The 19464-nt window shown below is 44.8% G+C and overlaps 1 protein-coding gene across 1 annotated transcript in view; it reads right to left on the bottom strand.

Annotated features, from left to right (window-relative positions):
* KCNJ6 (potassium inwardly rectifying channel subfamily J member 6) overlaps positions 1–17970 on the bottom strand; it is a 268574-nt gene extending 250604 nt beyond the window's left edge. Inside the window, exon 1 of the mRNA XM_060640866.3 lies at positions 17387–17970. The gene's annotated coding sequence lies outside the window, so the exon portion shown is untranslated. The remainder of the gene's footprint in view (positions 1–17386) is intronic.
* Positions 17971–19464: the final 1494 nt, after the last annotated feature.

Below are 19464 nucleotides of genomic sequence, written 5' to 3'. Positions count from 1 at the left end.
CGACACCAGCCTGTACTTTAAAGTCCCGCACTCTCTTGTTTGATGCTGTGCTTTTTTGTGTATTATTGTTTCGTTGACACTCTTGTTTCCTTCAAGTCTAATGCCTCTGAGGGTTCGAGTTAAAACCTTCTTTTCTTAATTTATTTTATTTTTTTTAAGTTTATTTATTTACTTGGAGAGAGAGAGAGAGGGAGGACAAGTGGGGGAGGGGTAGAGAGAGAAGGGGACAGAGGATCCAAGGCAGGCTCTGTGCTGATAGCAGAGAGCCTGATGTGGGGCTTGAACTCACGAACCCATGGGATCCATGACCTGAGCTGAAGTCAGACACTCAACTGACTGAGCCACCCAGGCAGCTGACCTTCTTTCTTTTTTTTTTTTAATGTTTATTATTTTTGAGACACATATAGAGCTAGAGAGAGAGAGAGAGAGAGAGAGAGAGAGTGAAGGGCAGGGGCAGAGAGAGAGGGAGACACAGAATCCTAAGCAGGCTCCAGGCTCTGAGCTGTCAGCACAGAGTCCGACACGGGGCTCGAACTCATGAACGGTGAGGTCATGACCTGAACCCAAGTTGGACACTTAACCAACGGAGCCGGGCAAGTGTCCTTATTTTTTTTTTTTTTTTTTTTTTGAGGAAAAGTTTTTCCTGTTTCCTCTCAGTCTTCTCGACACAGTAGACACTCACGAAAGTTGTGAGTGTTGTTGAGTGTTGTGAGTCAGTCTTGTTGATTGACCTGTGCCAAGAGCCACGACGATACAGGGTGTAGCCATTAAAGGTTAATTTCCGGCAATATGTAGGGGGTCAAGAGACTTTTTAAATAAAAGCGAATGTTACATAGCTAATTAGTCTTCACTTGACTGCGTGGGGGTCCGCTATGATAATCCCTCTATTCAGTGTTTGTAGTGTGGCTTTTCTCGAGGGTACACCTTTCTTATTCACCGATAGCGTCTTTTATTTGAAGGATAATAGATGAGACTCTTAATTTAAAATAAGTACCAGGGAACTTCTGCATGGATTAACCAGAATTCCAGAAGACTAAGCAGTCTATTTATACAATGGCGGCAACAGAGAAGCTCTTGCTTTGCGCCCTAATCTTCATCACTTAGTGTGCTCTGTGCAGGTTTTATCGGCTGGAACAAAAGCCTATTGTGTTTGTCTTTTTCCTCTGGGCTGGGGAGTCCAGGTCAGGTCTGCTCGTGGGGTGCAGGACAAGGGCAGGCCTGCCGTCTTCCAGCTGCGCGAGGCCCCCCCGCAGAGCACCCTCTCCCTCTTTACTACGGGAAGAAGCCTGCCAAAGGGGGCAGAGTTGAGAAAAAAAACCTAAGGCAGGGGTTCTCGGACCTTCTGGAGCCTCAGAATCTCTGGGGGGGGTGGAATTCAGGTGGTCGGCCCCAGTCCCCCCCCAGAGCTCAGAATTCACCGGGTCTGGGGTGGGCTCGAGACGCGCATTTGTAACCGGTTTCCCTGGTGACGCGGCTGCTGCTGGTTCAGGGACACACTTTGGGAACCGCTGGCCTCGAATGACTTCTGTCAGCTCTGATGCTTCTTTCTGCCCACAGAGAGTGACTCATGGTCGGAGAGGAGGCAGGAGTGGCGCTGGTTTGGGGCTCAACACTCCTCAGCTGCCGATAAGAAAGGGAGCCGCCTAATTCAGCCTCTTTCTCAATGAAGAGATCCCTTCTATGACAGCTCACCTATTATAGGCTCTTTCTACGGCTCCCTGTCGGTGTCGCCTCTTCTCAGATGCTTCCCTGCGGTGACCCTGGACGCACCAGGAGGGCTAACGAAAACTCAAAGCAGTGAATAGACATTTAAGGGATTCCCTGGTGAAATACCTCGGGACGCAGCCCAGAAGGAAGACATCCATTCCTTCCTTGCCATTACGGAAACTGGATTTTTGTCAGAGTGGGGATTCTGTCTTACCGGCATCATATCTTGCACGTAAGAGATGTCCACAGATCTGAAAGGCACTCTGGCTGACGGGTCATGGGTCAGGACTCTGAAAAGAACGTGAGGCTATTTACAAATAAGTTCCGAGCGCTGTGAAAAGCCTCCGAAGAGCTATTCCTTCCCCTGTCTGTTGACCGAAGGTAGCGTTGTATGGAAAATATAGAGCAGGAGGGAAGTCTTTCCCCTGCGTGGGGAATTTGACAGACTCGTAGCTTCGTCCTGGGGTCACTCTGCTCCAGGCTCGTTCGCGGTGACCGCGCGTTTCACGTATGGGCCAAAACGTCATTTGGTGGGACAGGACTCTTTTCGTTTACAGAGAGCAATGATGGTTCCCCAGTAATAAAGCCATGACCTCGTAGAGTGCCGAGGTCCAGCGTGACGTGTTGACAGACACGGAAGACGGTCACTGCCGTCAGGGGGATTGCAAGCCCTTTGTGTTGTGGGGACTTTAAAACACATGCGCTCCAACGCCATTTCCTGGCTCCTCCGGCTTCTTCCTGCCTTCCAGTGGTGGGGAACTCGGAGCTGGGCCAACAGAGAGGGCCGGCCACTTTGCCACTTCCCAGCTGTGACTACAGAAGGGTCTTCCTTATGGGTCACTTTGTAGCTTCCGCCACTGGGTCCTAGTTGTATTTCTTAGAGTTTAGCGGAACCCTGCTAATCCCTCCCTTTATCTTAAAATATTGTATCAGAATTCCTGAAAAGAACTGTCATGCCTCCCCACCCCCAAGTGTTCTGTAGGGGAAACACCCCCAATTCCTTTGTCTATTCCTCACCGATCGCCCTGATTCCTCCCTTCTGCAGGTGACTGAGTTGGGTTGTGCCCCTTTTAAGTAGAAACGAAAGGAGGTAGCAGTGAAATAAACCCGCTCCTCAAAAACACTCTCTTCATTTATCAGAAGCTCCACTCTAGACATCAGTCACTTTAGAACGGCAAGACATTTATTTATTTATTTATTTATTTAATTTTTTTTTAGTACTCCATTGTACAGATATACCAGTTTTTTTTTTAATATGAAATTTATCGTCAAATTGGTTCCCATACAACACCCAGTGCGCATCCCAACAGGTGCCCTCCTCAGTGCCCATCACCCGCCCTCCCCCCACCTCCCCATCAACCCTCAGTTTATTCTCAGTTTTTAAGAGTCTCTTATGGTTTAGCTCTCTCCCTAACTTTTTTTTTCCTTCCCCTCCCCCATGGTCTTCTGTTAAGTTTCTCAGGATCCACATAAGAGTGAAAACATACGGTATCGGTCTTTCTCTGTAGGACTTATTTCACTCAGCATAACACTCTCCAGTTCCATCCACGTTGCTACAAAAGGCCACATTTCATTCTTTCTCATCGCCAAGTAGTATTCCATTGTGTATATAAACCACAATTTCTTTATCCAGAATGGCAAGGTATTTAAAGCGTTCAAGAGTTCTTTAATCCAGTATAGCTGCCCCATGGAAGGATATATAGTCACTATTCCAGGTTGGTAACTTTGGGTCCCGCATGTGTGGACTGTGGCTTCGGCACCATGCTGGAGGGCAGGGAATGAGGGTAACTGGAAGCATCCTGTGTGGTCGCCGTATTTCTTCCGGCTCTTTGTCTCATAGCTGTCTCGTATATCTCCACCTAATATTCATCTTGTCTAGACTGTAAGTTGAGGATTAAAGTTGGTGTCTCCCTGGGTGGCTCAGTCAGTTGAGCGTCCGACTCTTGATTTCAGCTCAGGTCATGATCTCACGGTTCGTGAGTCCAAAGCCCACGTTGGGCACTGTGCTGGCGGTGTGGAGCCTGCTTGGAACTCCCCCTCTCTCTCTGCCCCTCCCCTGCTCTCTCCCTCTCTCTCTCTCAAAATAAATAAACTTAAAAAAGTTTATGGGTGTCTCCCTTCCAGTGAAAAGGTGTAGACTTTAGTTTCCAAGGGTACCCGCTTTCCTCGAGGCAGGCAGGAGTTCTCAAAGGCTACTTACAAAATACGTGGTCTATTTTGAGGAAAACACAAATTATTGTTAGATTAATTCGCCCCAAACTTAGAGCATGGGTCTACCCTATAGATGTTTATGTGATTCAAGACAAAATGCAAATTAGCAGTCAACGGCAAGTTCGAGAGATTGGAAGACAGCATCTAATTCCTGAGCTTTCTTCGACACGATGTGGGCATAACGGTCAGGATTAGACACTTGCTCTCCAGCATGGGTCGTCAAGTCAGTTTTTCTTCTTTGTGTCTACTTTCGTGGCTCAGCTACCAGGAGTCAAACAATATGGATTTACTTCTCTTTTGTAAGCATCAAATACACTCATTCCAAAGTCAAAGATCCCAACTAATTTATTAAAAACAAATACACCGCTGAAGAATGATTCAAGAGCTAAACAAAATACCGTTTCCGCCAGGGATCTTTCCACCACCGGGACAGATCATTTGCCCCGCCCCCCTTTATTCCTGACCTATAATAGCTGTATTTCTTTGATGCCAGACATTTGTATTAAACAGCCAAATGGGTGTGTTTGATATTGGATATGTATCCAAAGACTCTAGTGTGCTTACACTACCAGTGTATTTTCCTCCCGGGTGCAGAGCTGAACTTGTCATTACAGTTAGGCGAAGTCACAGAGTGTGGGCAGAAGTGATATACGTTACTTCCAAGGCCCGGATCATTAAAAATCTCCTGCATATGGTCCCCGTATGGCATCAGCCAATTAGATTTACGAGAATGAGAAATAACCTTCTATTTTGCTAAGCTGTTGAGATTTAGGGATTTTCTGTTACAACAGCTATCTAATTAATACGGTTTACACGGCCTCACAGAGGACCGCATTCAATGACATATTGTAGCAAACGAATGACGGCATCTATTATTCATAAAGTGCATACTCTGTGCTGGACATTGTGCCAGGAACCTTACATTATCACATTAATCCTCATAACGTCTCTGGGGTGGACGCTATCATTTTCATTTTATAGACAGGCAAACCCAGAGCTTAAAGTGGACCAAGGTCACATAATTAGTGTAGTGGAGTATGTAATTGTCCCCAATTATTCATTTCCCTCTTTGTAAGAAGATTATACATCTGCACCTGTTGCTGTATGCAGATGCTTCAGTGTGGGATAAATATGTGTCTCCATCTCATCGGCCGTTGACATGGACGTGACACATGACTTGTTTCCGGTCCATAGTCTCCGAGCGCATAACTTGGGCCATCCCCGAGCAGGACTTTTAAGGGCCCTTGCTTAATCTGGCATTCTCCTTGCCCTCTGACGCTAGCGTGGAATGTCCCAGATCAGACTGGTCTTTCAGCTGGGACCCCAGAACAAGGAAGACACGGGGTGGCAGGCCCACAGCCGACCAGCAAAGGTACGCAGCCCGAGGGAGAAATCAACGTCCGTCTTGTAAGCCACTGAGATGCTGAGACCTGCTGTTACCGCACCGACGCTAGCTAATACCTAAACCTTGATTCAGATGCAGTCAGTGCCACACCAGGGTCTGTGCTTTTCATCACTGAACAATGCCTCCCAGGCACAATGTCACATTCACACACATTCTGGTTGGACGCTATGAGGAGAATGTAAAGCATCCTCAAAAACCAACCAACCAACCAACCAACCGAACAACCAACCAAACAACTCCATTCTCATCTGGGTAGGAAGAAAGTAGATGTCTGTAAGTTTAAAGAGGCAACTGTCACAGCAGCAGGATTTGAACTTCATTTATAAAGACTTGTCTCTCACGTCGCATAAATGTTCAGATTTCGTGCCCCCAAACAATTGCGGGCAGGGATATGGATCCTTTTACCCGTAGATTCACTTGCTGGTGAATTTTGTAAAGTGTTCACGCTAGAAGCCATGTCTCAGTGACTAGGAACGTGACTGATGGTGACTATCAAAAATCGTTCACCGAACGAACCACCAGCGCCATATGGTCTCTGGTTCTCAGTACAACCATAGAGAGGAAATGTGAAATACGAGACTGAAGGGGCCTCGGGGGCTTAATCTGACCAGCATAAATCTGTAAAGACATGAATTAAGGTGCCGTTTGTTTAAAATGTGGAATTAACTTCAGACATTGCAATGGGAAAAGTTGATTGATGGCCTGAAGGCATGTGGACAGGATGAAGGTTTGAATGGTCACTTGAACGCCACGCAAAATCATTCTCTCAAGACTTATTTAAATAACCGTGCAGCTCAGTAATAAATAAAGAAAGAGATATCTATAATTGATTAGCAGGTATGGTTAGATCAAAGCTACAGACAGTTTAGGGAATACGGAATGTTCTTTTTAAGATGACATTGTCAGAGGATAGGGTCCAAGATGGCAGCATGGGAAGCCTGTGAACGCATCTCCTCCCACAGACACATCAAATCTACAGCTACATATGGATCCTTTCCCTTTGAAAAAGATCTGAAAACTATAGATGAGCTGCTCTCCACAACAGAGAATAAAAGGACCACGTGAAGACGGGAAGGAGAGGCGGAGACAGTCTTGAAAGAAACCCCATCCCTGGTGCAGCAGCACACAACAGGGAGGGATCTTACCAGACAGGTGCTTCTTTCTGAGTGAGAGTTTGGTGCCCCGCATGGGGCACCCTGGCCTCTGGGATCCGTGCCAGAAAGACGAGCCCTCCGGATGTCTGGCTTGGGCAACCAATCAGGCTGATGTCCGGAAGTCCCAGAGTGCTGTGGGAAACAGATTTCCCTCTTGGGGGGCTGGGGTATGGCTTCACTCAGCAAAAAAAAAAAAAAAAAAAAAAACCCAGCCGTTTGTAAAGTACCTAGATTATATGTGAGGGGCATTCATCCGTCGATCGGAGGCATCTGCTGCAGGGGCAGGGGCACACTTGAGACGCTCCGGGAAATGGAGGTGCTGACACCATCGTTGTGCCCTCTGTCTAGCCTGCTTGTACAGCCAAGTGAGCTTGGACAAGGCGCCCTCCCGCTGACTGGCTTGGAAGGGCAGGGTGAGCCGCTGTGTTGCTCGCTGAGACTGGAGAGTGGGGGAGTTGCAGCGCTCCCCTGCTCCCTGGCTGGGGCTGGAAGCCCTGGTGGTCACAGGATTCCCCCACTCCTAGACCAAAGCCAGGGCGCACACTCAGGCGAGACACTCTCTTTCTTGCTGCACCGGCGCAGATCAGACGTTTTCCCACTACCTTTCCAAAGCCGGTGACCTTGCCCTGCCCCCCGCCCCCTCCAATGGCCTTGCTAAAGCCAGAAGGCCCATTCAACCCACACAGCGGACACTCTTTGATCACCCGGCTCTAGTGGCTAAGAGAATTGACATTCCAGAGCTCCACAGGACCGTAACAAGTAGAAAGATAGCTCTTGGCAGGCCACCACCCCAGGGCACAGACGGCAGACACACACAACCTCAGTCTTCCTGTGGAAAGGACCTGTTTACTGAAGCCTGGAGACTCAGCCTGAGGGACAGGCTTCCGATTTCCCCCACGCCAAGAGGCTAAGGAGGCACACCCGGCGGACAAAAGCAGGGAGACACAACCTTGGCCCTTTGGCCAACCTACGGGCAATGAGACTTCCCAGAAAGAAGCTCCTACACTTGTCTAATGGCCCAGTTTTGTTTTTTTTTTTTTAACGTTTATCTATTTTTGAGACAGAGAGAGACAGAGATGAACAGGGGAGGGTCAGAGAGAGGGAGACACAGAATCTGAAACAGGCTCCAGGCTCGGAGCTGTCAGCACAGAGCCCGACACGGGGCTCGAACTCACGGAACGCGAGATCATGATCTGAGCCGAAGTCGGTCGCCCAACCGACCGAGCCACCCAGGCGTCCCACGGCCCAGTTTTTATAACTGCTGCCCAGGGGAGACCTCCAGATCTCCTGGCCTAGAGGCCAACATGGATTATGCTTGCAATCCCCCAAGACTGTATATCTTTGCATAGTGTACAAACTACTGCCCGAAGATCTGGCTTTTAGTCGCCCTGCAACTAGGTGCTAAACAGATTCTGCACCCCCCACCCAACCTTAGAACAGGCTGACAGGTCTTGGCATGTCTTCAACGTATCGATAATAACTTAGGCAGTTTAGACAATCACAAAGTTTCAAGAAACAACCATGAGTTAGGACAAAATCGAACAAGGTTTATCACCTATACAAGGATGTTTCTTCAAGCCCAAAAGAGGTAGCTGTGTGGCCTAATACACAGACGTAGAATCAAGCAAAATGAGGAAACAGAAATATCAAGGTTATTCAGACTTGAAGGAGAGATAAAGAATTCACCAGATAAGCAAAAGCTAAAGGAATTCATCACTACCAAACCAGCCTTACATGAAACCTTAAAGGGACTTCTTTAAGCTGAAAAGAAATGGCGCTAATTAATAATAAGAAAACATATGAAAGTAAAAACCTTACTGGAAAATGTAAATATACAGTAAAAGCAGTGGGTTAATCACTTACTAAGGTACTTAGGAGGTTAAAAGACAAAAATAGTGAAATGAACTAAAACTACAATAAAGTTTAAGGAATACATAAAGCAAAAAGATATAAAAAGTGACATCAAAAACGTGAAACATAGAAGGAGGAGTAAAAATATAGAGTTTTGGAATATGTTCAAATTTAAATTGCTATCAACTTAAAATAGACTGTTTTATACATAGTATGACATATGTGAACTTCATGGTAATCACAAACCAGACACTTGCAGTAAGTACACCAAGGTAAATGAAAAACGAATTCAAGCATAACAATAAAGAAAACCATCAAACCACAAGGGAAGAGAGAAGAAGAAGAGAGGAACTATAAACACAACCAGAAAACGATGGACAAAATTGCAGTAAGTACACCCTATCAATAATTACTTTAAACATAAATGGACAAAATTCCCCAATCAAAAACCACATAAAGTGGTTGAATGGATTTAAAAAAAGATATCTATATGCTACCTGTAAGAAATTCCCTTTAGAAGTAAGGATACAAACTGACTGAAAGCAAGAGACGAAAAAAGATATTCCATGGAAATGGAAATGACAAAAAGCTGGCATTGCTGTACTTCTATCAGAAAAAGATACAAAAGACAAAGAGAAGCACTATGTAATGATACAGGGGTCAATCCAGCAAGAAGATAAAGCATTTATAGATATATATGCACCCAACTTAGAAGCACAAAAATAAATGAAGCAAATATTAACAAACGTAAAGGTAGAAATTGATAGCAACACAACAACAGTAGGCAATATTAACATTCCCCTTACATCAATGGATATATAACTCATCCAGACAGAAAATAAACTGGAAAACATTGGCCTTCAACAGCACACGAGGGCAGATGGACTTAATAAATACAGAGCAATTCCATCCAAAAACAACAGAACAGACTTTCTTCTCAAGTGCTCAAGGAACATTCCCCAGGTTAGACCATTACATTAGGTCACAGAAATAAGTCTTAATAAATTCAAGAAGACCAAAAGAATAGTGAGCATTTTTTGCAACCACAATGATATGAAACTAGAAATCAATTACAAGAAGAAAGCTGAAAAATCTACAAATACATGGAGATTAAACAACGCATTCTTGAACAACTACCGGGTCACAGAAGAAATCAAAGGAGAAATCCAAAAATACCTGGAAGCAAATGGAAATAGAAATATGACATACCACAGTCTCTGCAGCAAAAGCAGTTCTAAGAGTTGAATTCATAACAATACAGGCCCACCTCAAGAAATAAGAAAAATTTCAAATAAACAATTTAATTTTACATCTCCCAGAACTAGAAAAAGAAGAACAACCCCCCCCCCCAATTTTGTAGAAGGAAGGAAATAATAAAGATCAGAGTGGAAATAAACGGAATAGAGACTAAAAAGACAATTTAAAAATCAATGAAACTAAGAACTGGTTCTTTGAAAAGACAAACAAATTGACAAACCTCTAGCTAGACTCACCAAGAAAGAAAGAGAGAGGGCTCAAACAAATAAAGTCAGAAATATAACAGAAGTTACAACTGATACCACAGAAATGCTAAGGGTCATAAGAGACTATGAAGAATTACACCAGCAAATTGAACCGCTTGGAAGGAATGGATACATTTCTAGAAATGTACAATCTTCCAAAACTGAATCATGAGGACATAGAAAATCTGAATAGACTGATTACTGGTAAGGAGATTAAATCAGTAATCCAAAGCCTCCCAACACAAGTCCAGGAACACACGGTTTCACTAGTGAATTTTACCAAACATTCAAACGAGATTTAATACCTATCCACAAACTCTTCCAAAAATTGAAGAGGAGAGAAAGCTTCCATACTCATTTTACAAGCGCAGTGTTACCCTGAGACCCAAACCAGACGAGAACACTACAGGAAAAGAAAATTATAGGGCAATATCCCTGATGAATGTATATGAAAAATCCTCAAAAAATTAGCAAACCAAACTCAGCAATACATTAAAAGGGTCATACACTAAGATCAAGTGGGATTTATTCCAGGGATGCAAGCATGGTTCAATACCTGCAAGTTAATGAGTGTGATACACCACATTAACAAAATGAAAGATAAAATCATATGATCATTTCAATAGATGCAGAAAAAGTATTTGATGAAATTGAACAACCACTTACGATAAAAACTCTCAACAGTGTGAGTATGGAGGGAATGTGCCTCAACTTAATAAAATCCCTGGGAATAAACTTAACCAATGAAATGAAAGACCTGTACATCAAAAACCATAAGACATTGAGGAAATAAATTAAAAAGACATAAATAAGTGGAAACATATTCCATGCTCATGAATTGAAAGAATTAATACTATTAAAATGTCCATACTACCCAAAGCAATGTACAGATTCAATGCCATCCCTATCAAAATTCTAATGACACTTTTCACAGAACTAGAACAAATAATTTTAAAATTTGAATGAAACCACAAAAGACCCCAAATAAAACAATCTTGGGAAAGAAGAACAAAGCTGGAGGTGTCATGCTCCCTGATTTCAAACTATACTGCAAAGCTATACTAATCAAAACAGTATGGTATTGACATAAAAACAGACACATAGATTAATAGAACAGAATAGAGAGCCCAGAAATAAATTCACACATATGTGGTCAATTTACAACAAAAGAGGCAAGAATATACAATGGGGAATCGACAGTCTCTTCAATAAATGGTGTTGGGAAAACTGGACATCTACATGCAAAAGAATAAAAGTGGACCCACTATCTTACACCATATGTATAAAAGTCAACTCAGATTGGATTAAAGACCTGAATTTAAGACCTGAAACCATAAAAGTTCTATAAAACATAGATGGGAAGCTCCTTGACATTGGTCTTGGCAATTTTTTTTGGATCTGTCTCCCAAAGCAAGGGTAACAAAAGCAAAAATAAACAACAGAACTACATCAAACTGAAAATCTTATGCACAGTGAAGGAAACCTTTAACAAACTGAAAAGGCAACCTACTGAATGGGAGAAGATATTCACAAGTCACATATCCAAGAAGAGGGTAACATCCAAAATGTATTTAAAAACTTATATAACTCAATAGCTAAAGCAATCCAATTAAAAAAAATAGGCAGAGGATCTGAACAGATATTTTTCCAAAGGAGATATACAGATGGCCAACAGGCATGCGAAGAGATGGTCAGCTTCGCTAATCCTCAGGGGAATGCACGATGAGATCTTACTCCGTGCCAACCAACGACTAGTTCAATAAGACATAAAATAACTAGTGTTGATGAGGATGTGGAGAAAAGGGAACTCTTGTGCTCTGTTGTGGGAATGCAAATTAGCACAGCCACTTTGGAAGACAGTACAGAGGCTCCTCAAAAAATAAAAAAAAAAGGAGAACTACCATCAGACCCAGCAATTCCACTAGTGGTTACCTATCTGAAAAATAAACAAAATACCTAACTTGAAAAGACGTACGCACCCTTTTGTTCATTCCAGCATTATTTACAAAAGCCAAGATACAGAAACGACCTCAGTGCTCACTGATAAATGAATGAATGGGGAAGACGTGGTGTGTGTGTGTGTGTGTGTGTGTGTGTGTGTGTGTGTGTATTATATTATATGTGTGTGTATATATATAATGGAATACTACTTAGCCATAAGAAGAATGAAATCTTGTTACCTGCAAAAACCATGCTAAGCAAAATAAGTCATACAGAGAAAGACAAATGCTGTGTGATTTCACTTACGTGTGGAATCAAAAAAACCAAAACCAACAAAACTCATGTCACACAAATACAGAGAACAGATGGGTGGTTGCAGGGGGTGGGGGTGGTTGGTAGGAACGAAATGGGGGGAAGGGGTTAAGAAATATGAACTTTTAGTTATAAAACAAATAAGTCATGGTTGTGTAATGTGCAGCGTGTGAAATATAGTCAGTAATATTGTATTAATTTTGTGGGGTGACGGACGACAACCAGACTTATCGTGGCAACTGCTTCACAATGTTCACAAATGTCAAGTAACTACGGTGTGTGCCTGAAACGAATATACTATTGTACGTCAGTTATATCTCGAATTTCACTTTATCTTATTTTTAAGTATTCATTTATTTGTTTGTTTATTTTGTGAGAGAGAGAGAGAGAGCGAGCGCACAGGTTGGGGAGGGGTAGAAAGAGAACAAGAGAGAGACCCAAGCAGGCTCCACCCTGTCAGTGCAGAGCCCGACACAGGGCTCAAACTCACGAACTGTGAGGTCATAACCTGAGCTGAAATCAAGAGTCAGATGCTTAACCGACTGAGCCACCCAGGTGCCCCTATATCTCAAATTTAAATAAAAAGAGGGTAAGAATACCATGAGAGTACTAACTACCATCATGATAATCTCTTCTTTGTATAAGACCCTAATCATTTCTAGAGCCAATTGTTTAAAATACATTTTAAAATGTGTTATCCAAAATGACTGCATTTTATCTTTTTTAATCTCCTTAAGCCCTCAAACTACAACTAAAAAAAAATCTTAATTCAACAAATATCTTGATGATTTTTCAACCTAACTACCAATTTCCCTTTAATTCATATTACTAAATTTAATAATTCTGAAAAAATCCAGAGGGACTCCATTCTCTTCTGATATTTAAAATGACATTTGAAAATAAAAAATAGAAACAATAAATGCCGTCTAAATAAACTATAAATCCAAACATGTTACACTTAAACATCTCAATTCCACAAACCTTAAAGTCTTGATACAATGAGTTGAAAAACAAAACACAAACACAAACACAAACAAAAAACCTTGGTTTCAAAAGTGTCATTACTTTAGTGCTGGTAAAAATACAGGAGCCTAGGGGCGCCTGGGTGGCGCAGTCGGTTAAGCGTCCGACTTCAGCCAGGTCACGATCTCACGGTCCGTGAGTTCGAGCCCCGCGTCGGGCTCTGAGCTGATGGCTCGGAGCCTGGAGCCTGTTTCCGATTCTGTGTCTCCCTCTCTCTCTGTCCCTCCCCCGTTCATGCTCTGTCTCTCTCTGTCCCAAAAATAAAAAAATAAACGTTGAAAAAAAAAAAATTTAAAAAAAAAAAAAAAATACAGGAGCCTTAAACGCTAGCCTTTTCCCCTAGCTTCCTTCCCCGTGTTTCGACTCTCTCTGGTCTATTTCCCTTACTAATCTGCATATTGCTTACATACCATTTGTTTAAGGAAGAGTTGTCAAAAAAGAAAAGAGCCTCACCCTGCCTGCTTGCCCATTTTGGTAAAGAAGCTTCATCGTATTTTCATGAAGATTCACATAGTCAAGATTCAACCGTTGGGAAAAGCAATACTTTCTATCCATGAAAATCAGCGAATGGGGTTAAACTTCAATAAGGGTGTATTTATGTATATTTCATTGCCAATAATTTTTTCCTTTTGCTTATTCAACAGCTCTTCTGATGTCTTGTTTTATGTAAAGGCAGGGATAGTTTGTAACAAGATGGGGGGAGGATTTGAGAGGGAATGAACACATTTCTATATACTGAAAGGCAACAGCCTATGTAGATCCTTGTATTAAATGGAGACCCGGATCATAAAAGTTAACATATACTATTTGATGATGTGCAGGAAATGCCAGGGTAAGGTGACAAAATTATTTTTTAAAAAAATTATACAAAGTGCACAGGGATAAAGATTAAGTCTCCTTAACAAATCTTACTTGAAATGGGTAAACCAATTATTTTGGAGTATGCCATTGACTGCCATCAGGGCATAATGATGCTTTGCTCAACAATTAGCCACCAGGAAGAAAGCAAATCCTAGTTTGATAAATTAGCACCAAATACATGAGCATAGAATCTACCAGAACTAAAGATCATTGATTGAGCAATTTCCTATACCTCGATCATTTACATTCCCATCTTTTTTTTTTTTTTTTAACTCACGAGAGAAATTGAGCTTTAGAACTCACCAGTACATTCCTTTAGAAGTGATCTTTTTTTATGGAATGATCTATATTTTTGTATGGATTTATCTCCTAACTAATCTCGACTTCTCGTCTACTGATGGCTTCAGATGGCACAAAGCCAGGATACAGTTGTTTTAAGTGCTAACAGTACTCCATGCACCAGTTCTCTCCACTTTAGGCAGAAACTCTTCTATAGATCACATCAGGGATAAACTTAGCAATATCTATCAGGAATGGAAATGGAAGAAATCGTGTAACATCTCACCCTCTGACCAGGTTTGGAACAGACTGCTTCTGCCTTCAGTCGAGATCGTGAAAAAACCCCACAAAAACTGGAAGGTATAAGCACACCGCTTTAACCCAGTCCTAAGTGCTCTGCATGCGTCCCCTTTAGAAAGCAATGGCAAGCTTGGAAACACAGCTGGAAAGCCCAGCAAAGAAAATCAGGATTTACCTTATTTACCTTCATAGAGAACAAACCGGAATCAGCTCAAGACTAAACCAACACACATAAGTATATCCTCAAAAGAGAAAAGCAGCCCAGTGCTGCGTTAAGGCGTTATCAGTTATTTCCCACCAGTTGTCAAACTTAGACTGGGCTCTGCAATTCAAATTGTGCCTTGGAACACCTGGCTGCTGCTCTTAAAAGCTGTCTATTAGAAATGTGATTGCCACTTTTCTCTACTATTTTTCCTCATCAGTATTGGCGGGTGTGAGGATCTATGACCAAAGATGAGGACAGCAGGACAGAGACCAATTTTGCCCAAGGTGAAGGCAGAATGGCGAGAGAGACTTACCTGCTTTCACTCAGTGGATGCTGAAACGCAACTCGGGTGATAATAAGTCCTCCCCTCTTGCACAGTTTCCTCCTTGTTTCCTATGCCTGCAACCTTGGAAATGTAGCTGCCCTGTTCACATACTGGCTTAAAGATACAGTTACCGCATCTCACCTCACTAGCACACTTACTTCCCTTTCCTGGAGCTCACTGGCTCTTTTTTTGGAAGAGTCTGTCAGGTCTGGACCAAGAGTAATTTATTTCTCTGCCTCTGTGGTCTCAGGACCTCTAGACAGGATTTGGTTAACTGGTATCTTGCTGACAGGGTGCTCCTACGGTCTTTCTGTCATCGAAGCCCCATTCAAAGTGAAGAGGAGAGTGACAGGGTAAGAAATGAATGGATGCTTTTGAAACCAAAGGGACTTGGTTGAAACTAGGCAACTCTCATCAAAGACTGATCCAGGGTGTGTGTGTGTGTGTGTGTGTGTGTGTGCGCGCGCGCGCACGCACCCCCGCATACCCCCTTTCTCCCCGAGGACAGGGTCATTCTCCATCCTTAGTTCAGCTTGCATCTTTTGCTGTTTTAGTGCTCTTGATTTTGAATAGTTACTCTGATGCACCGCCATGCGTGAAATGGATGATTTGCAAGCTTCTCTGTCCCACGCAATTCTGTGGATAATCAGATATCCAGATTCTGCACGGGCAAGAGAATCCTTCCTTTATAGAAAGTGATTGTTCCTGCCACCAAAGGAGCTGATAGTGTTCCCGGGGCAGCCAACTGGGAGGTGGGAACCTGGCTTCTGTGCTCTGGCCTTGGTGCTGAATTCGGAACCTGCTGCCGGAACCATCTCCGTGGCCTCTGGGCAACTTTGGGAGGTTTGAGAGGGTGCCGGCCAGTTCTGGCAGCCCCCTCACGGGTCGCCGGCAGGAATTTGGGCAGAGCCGATTCCCTGGGACCCTCCAGAGGGTACGCGGCTGGCTTATTTCTTAGCCTGAAGCGGGGAAAGTTTTGTCCAACGCATTTTTGTAACTGGAGCTGCCTTCTCCCCTCCCACCTGGGTCGCCATGGAGACTCAGCTCTTTCTTTCTCCAGGCAAAATGGGCGAAGCTTAGTTAGCAGTGCCCTGACTATAGCAAGCCCCTTTTTCTTTCTAATCAGCTCCTGGGCATCCCCTTCCTCTTTTCCGCAGAAGAAAGGTAGGGCAGGGTGAGAAGCTAGTCAGGATGTGGCATTGCAACCCTGCATGGTGGGGGCTGCCTAGTACCTTCAGACTTTGGATAAAAGCAAGCAGGAGGCACTCTATAAACGTATAATGAATCTCCAACTCCCAAACACTGGAGTTCTCTCTCTCTCTCTCTCTCTCTCTTCCTTTTTTGGGAGTGGAGGCGGGATTCTTTGGAAAATTCTGGTATTTTGTTTCTCCATTAACCTCACCCCATTTCTGGGGCTGTTTCTATTAAGACATGTTTCCTCCTTAAAAGTCTCTCCATATTGAGGCTGGTACAAGAGATATACCTGTGGATCGACCCAAGGTTTTATTGGGTTTGGGGAATACTAATGTTATTTCTGTTAAAAACTAATTCAAGCTTAATGTCTTGATGCAAATGAAAATATACCCAGGAGGAAGCAAGTCAGGGGATTTGTCCAATCCCTAAATGCCATAAACATCTCATTTTATCTGAAGGGGTTTTCTTTCTTTCTTTTTTTCTTTTCTTCCAATTACAAAACAATTCAGTTCACTTCTAGGGAGAAGTGTTTGTAGCCATCATATCATACATTCCTGGTTTTACTGATAGAGAACAGTTAGGACTTATTGTTTCCCATTCTCTGCCTGTTTCTCCCCACCCCTCACTTTTCCTTTTCTTCCTTCTCATGTTCTCGGTCTCCGTCTCTGTCTCTCTCTTCTATGCAAAAACGAACAAGGATACAGCTTTCCATAAAGACAATGGGCTTTTCCCAACTGGAAATGACTACACCGCAAGCCGCCCTGCCAGTTAATCAGTGCATTTCTTCTTTGCCAATGGATGTTGAAATGATGTCTGCAATAACTGACTGGGTTTCTCTGAGCCCAGGGCATGCAGACCCCTCCTCTCCCCGCCCCCCCCCCCCTTGCGAGTTTTCAGTTGCTAATGAAAACCATATGAAACAGATTTCCCTTCTGTTATGTAACCGGCTTCTCCCTCGCCTTTCCCTTGACTTGGGCATCATGTTTCTCTCATCAGCGTGGAGCATGCAGCGGCGGCGGAGCCTGGGGAGGGGGAGGTGGGGACCCGAGGGCACGGAACGTTTTGCCCAGATTGATGCCAGCTTCTCGCCTTCGAGCAACTCAGCGCACCGCTTACCTTGTTGCGGACAGGGTGGTTTCACTCAATCATGATCTCCTCTCTTGGAACGGAGCAAGATTTAATATTTCACTACACGATGGATGGTGAGGGGAGAAAATTTAAAAAAAAGAAAAAAGAAAAAAAAAAAAAGAAAAGAAAAGGAAAGAAAAACTGGAATCAGGTGGTCAAATTTCACACCAGCCCCGGGAGGCTATTAGGAGACTCCATTCTCCTGGCGGTGCCTCCAGCTCTGGGTCTGGCTTCCCGGTTCCCGCGGATCCCCACCCCTCCACCCGCCCAACCTCTCCGGCCAGGTGCGGCCGTCTGCAAACTGGCTCCCTCTGGCCGCGAGCGGAGAGGAGGGCTGGGCGCGGGGTCAAAGGAGGGGCGGAGGGGCGGAGGGGTGTGCGTCGGGTTCGGACGCGGGCGGGAGACCCGGTGGAGGGAACGGGGAAAAGGCAAGAGTGGCGGAAAAAAAAAAAAAATTCCCGGCTGGGAGAAAAGTGATGGGCCACGCAGGGAGACGTCATGAAAGCCGCAGATTCAATGATCGCTCCTCAATTCCAGCGGACTGGCTGAGCCCCGCTGGCCGCGCACGAACCGGCGCGGCTGCGGGGATAAAAACGAGCGCAGCGCCGCGTGCTGGAGAAAAGCGGCCACACAGTGTGTCCCCGAGAGGCAGGGGGTGGGGACGCGGAGGGGAGGAGCGGGAGGCCGGGAGACGCCCACCCGCCTCCCACACCCCTCCCCGGGTGGGGGTGGGGGTTGGGGGACACTCCGTCGACCCCTTCCCAAGCCAGAGCCGGCGCGGAAGCCACCGAACCAACACCCCCCCCCCCCCCGCCACTCCAAGATGAAGCTGCAAAAGTGGGGGCGCTCCACGCTGGGGGAACCTTTTGGGTTCAGCCTCCGGTTCCCACCTTCCCTGCTATGTCACCGAGTAAATTATTCCTGGAGAAGAGCCTGGACAGCAGCAAAAAACCGAAGCTCGGGGATCAGTTTTTGTCTGCTGCTTGGAGGGGCTCCGTCTTTTGGGTTTTGTGAACGCGGGAGAAAGAGGGGCTTGTCTCGCTCTGGGCTGAAATCAAGGAGTCCGCCTGGGCGCAGGAGCTGGGCGCGCACTGCCCGCGTGGCCAGGAGGGGGCGCCGCGAGCGACTGGGGTTGGGGGCGGGGCGGGGGGGGTTGGGGAACGGCCGAGTGGAACCCAGTGGAAGCCCCGCCCGCTGCTTCCTTCAGTCGGTCCTGTCCACAGCAGCTGGGGTGGCTGCTGTTGCCCCATCCTACCCCACCCTGAGGTCTCTTCACAGGCACTGGAGACAACGAAAGGGACCGTGACCTTTCTCATGCATAGCTCGGCTCCCCTTCCAAGTTGATTTTGTCAGGATTTGGACTATTGCCTACTCGATCCCGTCCTTTGATTTCTAACTTGCTTTGTATGGTTATTCCAGGGGCCGCCTCACAATGCTCCCCTCTGCAGCCCTTCTTTTTCTTATGGTCACCGTCAACAATATTTCCCCATTTCCAAAGCCGTTCCACAGCTTGCCGCGACCTCTGCGCAGTCCACCCTTTTACGCCCTCTTTCCCCTAGGGATACATCGATTGGCCACTGAATTTTAAGAGCAATGACGACCATTCACTGGTAATTGTGTCATGACTGTTTCATAACTGGCTGTTCTTTTGCAACTTTACAAAGCGGGTTTCCTTTCACCAGGCGTGGAATTTCTATCTCCAGGGGGACGACCCTATTCCAGAAAAAGGGTTGATGGAGACCTCTTGTTTCCAAGACCATTGTATTCCACATTTATGCATTCTAATTACACAGCAGTTCAGCTCTTCAAGAATGCTGTCTGCTTTCTAAAAACGACTGGTGTGGAGAGGTGTTTGCCTTAAGTTGCATCAACAGTTATATACAAATCAACCGGGTAGCCTGTGAGCTCCTCTTTGCTGCTGATTTTCCCTGAGAGGTTATCATCTCACTGGCTTTTCCTTGGGGTCACAAATTCTGCATACGGAAGATATTGGTATGTGTAATACGTGATTTTTATGCTCCACAGGGCTTCCCGGATCTAGTCCTTGTGTTAGAGATCAAGATAGA

The sequence above is a fragment of the Panthera onca genome, chromosome C2 (assembly GCF_046562875.1).
Source record: "Panthera onca isolate mPanOnc1 chromosome C2, mPanOnc1 haplotype 2, whole genome shotgun sequence".
In the NCBI taxonomy this organism is placed as follows: domain Eukaryota; kingdom Metazoa; phylum Chordata; class Mammalia; order Carnivora; family Felidae; genus Panthera; species Panthera onca.
This window is presented reverse-complemented; position numbering and strand designations above follow the sequence as displayed.